The sequence below is a fragment of the Mangifera indica genome, chromosome 9 (genome assembly GCF_011075055.1).
Source record: "Mangifera indica cultivar Alphonso chromosome 9, CATAS_Mindica_2.1, whole genome shotgun sequence".
NCBI classification, from domain to species: domain Eukaryota; kingdom Viridiplantae; phylum Streptophyta; class Magnoliopsida; order Sapindales; family Anacardiaceae; genus Mangifera; species Mangifera indica.
The window spans coordinates 5,183,339-5,190,114 of record NC_058145.1 but is presented as its reverse complement, the minus strand read 5'-3'; the positions used below and the strand labels follow the sequence as shown (position 1 = coordinate 5,190,114).

The 6,776-nt window shown below is 31.6% G+C and overlaps 1 long non-coding RNA gene across 2 annotated transcripts; it reads right to left on the bottom strand.

Moving 5' to 3' along the window:
- Positions 1-464: 464 nt before the first annotated feature.
- Positions 465-4,413, bottom strand: LOC123226533. 2 transcript variants are annotated; one of them, XR_006504340.1, is made up of 9 exons: positions 3,582-4,413; positions 3,432-3,500; positions 3,282-3,347; positions 3,132-3,194; positions 2,615-2,689; positions 2,127-2,204; positions 1,902-2,021; positions 1,443-1,523; positions 465-860 (listed from the first exon to the last, which is right to left on the bottom strand). It is a non-coding gene; the product is annotated as an uncharacterized LOC123226533 (long non-coding RNA). The 2 variants fall into 2 exon arrangements; XR_006504341.1 differs by lacking the exon at positions 465-860 and having other exon boundaries at positions 1,281-1,523.
- Positions 4,414-6,776: the final 2,363 nt, after the last annotated feature.

Below are 6,776 nucleotides of genomic sequence, written 5' to 3'. Positions count from 1 at the left end.
CCCAAATGTGCACCATGAATGTTATTATCATCACCTTTATTATAACATGCAATCTAAGTACAAGAACACAAAAGTCACGTGGATGTATTGGAAAACAGCTAAAACATATACAAAGTATGAATTTCAAGAGATAATGAACACATTGTCCCGTAGGCACCCTAATGTAGTAGCATACCTAGGTGAGGTGGGTTATGATCGATGGGCAAGCACATATTTCCCAAGCTATAGTATAATATAATGGCTACCAATATCATCGAGTCATTCAATGTACTTGTCAGACACGTTTGGGTTTGCCTATTATTATGCTTGTCAAGTTCATCAAAGGTACATTACAACGATGGTTTATAAAATGAGAAATCATGCAAGTAATTACATATTCAATGATATAACATGTTATCAATATGTTTATGTATACTTATACTTAATTATTGCTCACCATATGTATTGATATTTATATAGGTGGCAGATGCTTGTACCAACTCGATAACACTTTGGGCAGAGGAGAAGATTGCCAAGTGTGTGTGAAAGTCTTTGAACTTGGAGGTGCACCATGTTATATCTCAACGATACGAGGTTTTGGGTAGTGACCAATATGATGGTGTGGTGGACCTTACGAAGCGGATATATACGTGTTGAAATTTTCAACTATCATAGATTCTTTGCACACATGTCATCATCGTAACAAGGTATATGAAGCTCACCACTTGTGTTCACTGGGTGTATCTCTACTACAGTACCACATTTTGTCGTGTAGTTATGTAAAGGTTGTTAATCCATTAAAGGATTAATCAAAGTGGTTACATGTAAAAGAGACATGCGTTATCCATCCACCAATTGTCTATCACTGTCGCACGGGTCATCTAGTGAATAAAAACAGACTTCTTTCATAAGATGAGGTTATTGAACAACAGATTTGTAGTCAATTTAAAAAACCTAGGCATTCAAGACAAAATTGTAAGAGTCCTATTTCGATACCTAGCTCCATACCATCAAGTTCTACAACAAAAGACAATGGCTGAAAATAATTACACTTATGTTGCACTTGTTAATTTAGATATAAAATTTATGATTATACTTGTTAATTTTATCTATAAAACTTATTATTGTAATTTTTAATATATCTATAAAATTTGTTATTGTACTTGTTATAAATGTCAATGTAGATTTCATGTATCCAATTTTCTATCATTTGTTATTGACTTGGCCAATTAGTTATAGTAACTATATACATGGACAAATGCATATAAGTACATACACAAACATATGGACATACTAACACATATAACTTATAAGTGAATTCATAGACATATATAAAGATACAAACACATAACAAAAAAATAATTGTATGGCTAAACACGTGTATAGGTGTATCGAGTCCTAAACCTTAAAGGATAAAGGTCGACTAAGCATCAGACACTAGATGTAGTGTAACATGAACATACCACAATTGCCTAATAGGGGTGCTTGTTGCGGTATATCTACCACCCTATGCAATACAAATGGATCGTCTTGTGGTGTATACCCTGCATGAAACCAAAATGAGGTCATTGCTAGCAAGTGAGGTATCATAAACACATACCCCAATGTTTTCATAGTAAACATCTCCTGGTCATTAGTGAAACTTTGTAATGAGTCGTAAATGGTGATCTTCCACTCTTTAAAATCCACGACACATACCACACAATATGCATTATCGAAGTTTATTGGAATACAAATTTGCACACATTAACAAAATAAATTTAAGTGACCTTACTTGAATGGTTATTAATTAATTAATCCTTGTAAAGTAATTGATTGTCGAATTTGTACCTTATCCACCATACCCCAAGGTTTCAAATGAAAGTTGGAGGGATAATTTGCATCGACCAATCTTATGAAAAGTGGAGGAAGCTTGTAATTACCTTAATCTTTCATCCATGTGACATGCTCATACGGGAGATGTGCAACAAAATAAGCCATGACTACCATCTAGTTTTGATGGACCTTTTCTACAACATCATATTGTCGTCGACGTACTAATCCTAAAAAAGAATCCATATGTTATAAAAACAAATAATATAACATGATCATGCATCGCAATAGTGATTTATATTAAAAAACTAAATTAATGGACAAAATGAACTCACCTCCTTAGAAAACCATCCTAATTTGTCCGTAACTATATCCCCAAAAAAAAATTTGGTCCTCATCCGTATGTCGTACACCTATCTTTCTCAAAGAAGTTAGGTTCATCATACCATTTCTTGAAATATTAGTCATATTTGGTCCTTAATAATTGTATAACAAGCCTCGTTTGTTGGACCTTTGATTTTAACATGTTTATGTAAGGGCTACGAATGAGCAGTCCTTTTTTTACAAGTTAACCATGAAGTGTGTGAAAATACTATTCAAAAATAATAATATGCCATTTAAAATTATATTAACTTATGAGGTTTCCAAATCTATTTAAATACCTTTTATAAGGCAGGAATCATGGCCAATGAATTCTCATGAAAGGTAAGATTGACTACATCAAACATCTGGACTGGCTAGTGTTAAGACATATAAATAATAAATAAATAATAGATTTTTCACTTATTGAAACATAATGAAAACCTTTATGAAATTTGTATACCTCAATTTCATCCCTCTATAATGGGATCTGAACCACTTCATTCCCTTGAGAGGCAATGTTAATCACCTTGTCACCCTGTGAAGCAATATTAATCAACTTTTAACCCTTGCTTAGGGTGTTAAGATAGAATAATCAGATATCCTGTCATAACGATAGATAAAAAGTGAATGACTACATATTATTCACTTAGAAACTAGTTAAATCACTGAATACTTGCCTCAACCACTAAAGAAAGTGATAATGAGGAACCCTCATAGGATAATCCCTCATTGTCAACATCTTGTAACAATATTAAAATTTATGAATATATTGGTTAATTAAATTTTTTAACAAAAATTAGAATGTATACAATTGATATTGTATATACCTTGACTATCAAAATAGATTTCAATATGGGATCCCCTCTCAATGGGGTCTCATTAACCCCAGGAAACTTTCACAATATCAACAATTACAAGTTAACAGGTAATCAAATGTTAAATTCAAATGTAACATTTACAGACGATGTTATACTTACCTCAACTATTAAAGAAGGTGATAATGGGAAAACTTCATAGGATGATTCCTCATCGTCAACATCCTATAACAATATTAACATTTATAAATATATTGGTTAATCAAAGTGTTTTATATAGATTACAATATATACAATCGATGTTGCACGTACCTCAACTGTCGAAATAGATGTCAATATAAGATCCCCCCTCGATAGGGCCTCATAAACCTTGGGACCCTATCACAATATCGACAATTACGAGTTAATAGACAACCGAATGTTGAATTCAAATATAACATATACAGACAACGTTGTACTTACCTCAACTATCAAAGAAGGTGTTAATGAGGAACACTTATGCTATGATCCCTCATCACCAACATGTTGTAACTATATTAACATTTATAAATATATTGATTAATCAAAGTGTTTTAAAAATATTATAATGTATTCAGTTGACGTTGTACTTACCTTGACTATTAAAATAGAAGTCAATATAGAATCCTTCTTCGATGGTCCCTCATAAAGAAATTGACGTTGTAACAATATCAACAATCACAAGTTAATAAGTAATCAAAGTATTTCTCAGATATCACCTATAAGATGTTTTAATAATTTAGTACATACTTGAGTGTAGGTGGAGACGTGAATATAAGATCTTCCATCGATGGTTTGTCATCATTGTCATGAGGAGACTGTAACAATGTATGTAATTATAGTAGGGTTTACATGTTTGCATGTTAAATTAAAGTGTCCAAACAATTTTCATTAACTTTTTAACCTATACAATAGTATATATGTAGAAATGAGTAAGTGTGTCTTCCATACGTGTCATCCTATCCTCCATACAAGTCATTTTATCCTTTAGATGAGTTATTTGATCTATTATAAGATTGTCACATGAGTCAATGCAACATCAAAGTAACACATGGAAAATTCCTATGCAGTGATGTGGGAATCGTCTGAAGTGCACTTGGTGGCAAAAATAGAGGCATTAACTGGAGTGGGCTCAGTGATAAGGGATTGAACAAGAGCCTCAACATAAGCGACAATAATGACCGGAGAAACTACATTAGGAGGAGCAAATGATGGTTCTCTTGATAAGGAGGATAAGGATGTTAATGAACAAGATTGTCTATCCAACGTTCCCATGTATTGAATGATGTTTCATACCAATCTACGACTTTCTCAACCAGAGTTAAAACTAGCGGGAAATTTACATCATCTTGCTTATTAGATTAAAATTATGTAAATTTTTTTAAGTAAACTTTGTTACCTTATTCATATTTTATTTAATAATAAATTATTACTTACTGCATCTCCAATGAATTACTTGGGATAAACTCCTATCCTAGGATATTTTTCGTGTGCTACCTCAACATGCATGAAGATCCTAAAATTAATGTGATATCCACCCATTGATGTAGTGTCTCTAACATCTCGTATATCTAAAACTGCAATTTCAACTTAAATATGTTACTCTAAAAAATTACATTTTTATTAAATCATTTAATTTTAACCATAAATTTTCTTTTTAATTACTAAATGATAAAATTACCTAGAAAGCTAGCGAGAACCTTATGATGTCATATTGTTTTATGGGTTTTTCCTTATTCTTTACGGGGCCAGACTCTACACAAATTTGAGTGATATTGTCGCAGATCGATTGATGCATCATCTGCCATACCCACACTCCACACAGGAATGCATTGAATCCATCAAGATGATCAATCAATTGTAATACCTTTTAGGGGATTGTTTTCCTCAAATCACTCCCTAATAACCCTATGTGAAGATAATATAATAAAGCTAACTTTACTACATTAATATCATCCTCCCCCTAGGACCTCTGTTGGAAAATATACTTAACTTCATATACGTAATTGACTTAAGCCTATGGAAATATGTATGTTGGATCCTTTTTATGGCCTTTGATAAAATATACATGTCAATATCCAATAATTGATAGAATATACATGTCATAATGGCAAACTCGTATGGGCTAAAACCTGATGTCAACCCTATTAACTCATCGCTCGAGTTCGCCCTATTACCTCTTTTAGGATGAAGGAGTGTATCAACACTCCATTGAATCGACTATCTTTAAAGTCGATGAGTGTATCAACACGCCTCTCTATTAATATTTTTTTAATCATAGTTTCCACATCTATATACTCACGTGTACTAACTTAAGTCTTAATATACTTTTCGACAGAAAATCTCATTTCACCCTTCGCATCATCCTTTTTCTCTTTTGTGGATGTCTCTGTAAAAAAAAAAAAAAAAATGCAATTACATTAATTTTTATATTAAAAACAAGTCAATTTTCCATATAAATGCATTATTTAAAGAAAAAAAAGAATCTTAAATTTGAATTCTACACATCAAAAAACCTTACAATGAAACTCCTCAAATGAAAAATATCAAAAAACACCCAAAAATTGAAAACATCATTCTACCCTCCAACCACTACCACACGAATTCATGTGGTAGGAAAACTTTAAAAAACCACACTTTGCCCCCATCACACAAATTTGTGTGTCAAACTATTTTATAAATTTACAATTTTGCCCTATCACATGTTGTACCTGTGTGACATTATTTAAAAACTCACAGTTTAGCCCCCAATCACACGAATTTGTGTGGTGAGAGCCAAATTCATGTAGGCAGATTTGACCTCTCAAACTTTGTTTTTCAAATCTCATTTCATCAATAATAAACTCTACGCCAACTCTAATACAAAAACCTTAAGAAAATTAGTCCAAAATACCGACAAATCAAGTAATTTCATCAAAAGTTTTTAAATCGAAACCCCATGCTAAACACCTAAGTTCAACATCCAATTATCTAAATCTTTACACTAAAATATATAAAAACGTGACAATATTGTTTTGCTAATTTTTTCACCCATTTCGGTTGTCAAAAAGGTCTCAAAATTTGCCAATGGAAATCCGCTGGTGTGTTTGCGATTTTGTGGAGCAAAAGACACGATTTGTGTGGCTGGGGACGGAAAAAGTTCTTTGTTTTTACTAAATCCGCTGGTGTGTTTGGGAAAATGCGCCTTTGACCCATAAATTTTGGGCAAATTAATTAATTTCCCTTGTAATATAATACTAATATTAATATATTATATTCATATAATATATATATATATATATATATATATATATATATATATATATATATAATTATATTATATTATATTGTTTAATTCACTTAAACTTATGACTCACATATAACTATAAATTAGTCTTAGATTTATCTAATTGGATAAATCCAATCTAACCATGTATTTTCTTACATACAACCCTAACCACTTAGAATTATTTCACTTTAGTCTCTTAAGTATCATATAATATACTTTTAGGTCTAAAGACTTTTCCAAGACTCAAAACCATAAATCCAAAATCTAGATTGGATCTAACTTGGATTCAACTCAAAAAATCTTATACCTCCAAAGTTCGATTAACTTCTTTTTTTGTATAACCCATAGACTCCCTACTAAGTCCGTAGTGAGTAGATTTGTATCAGGCTCCCAACCTGACATCTTATTATTGATATTATATTTTATATAAAATATTATTGATCAATTTATTATCAATATTCATAAACAATACTACCATGAGAAGGTTTCGATTGAAGGTTTCTCCTGTACACTTTCCCCAA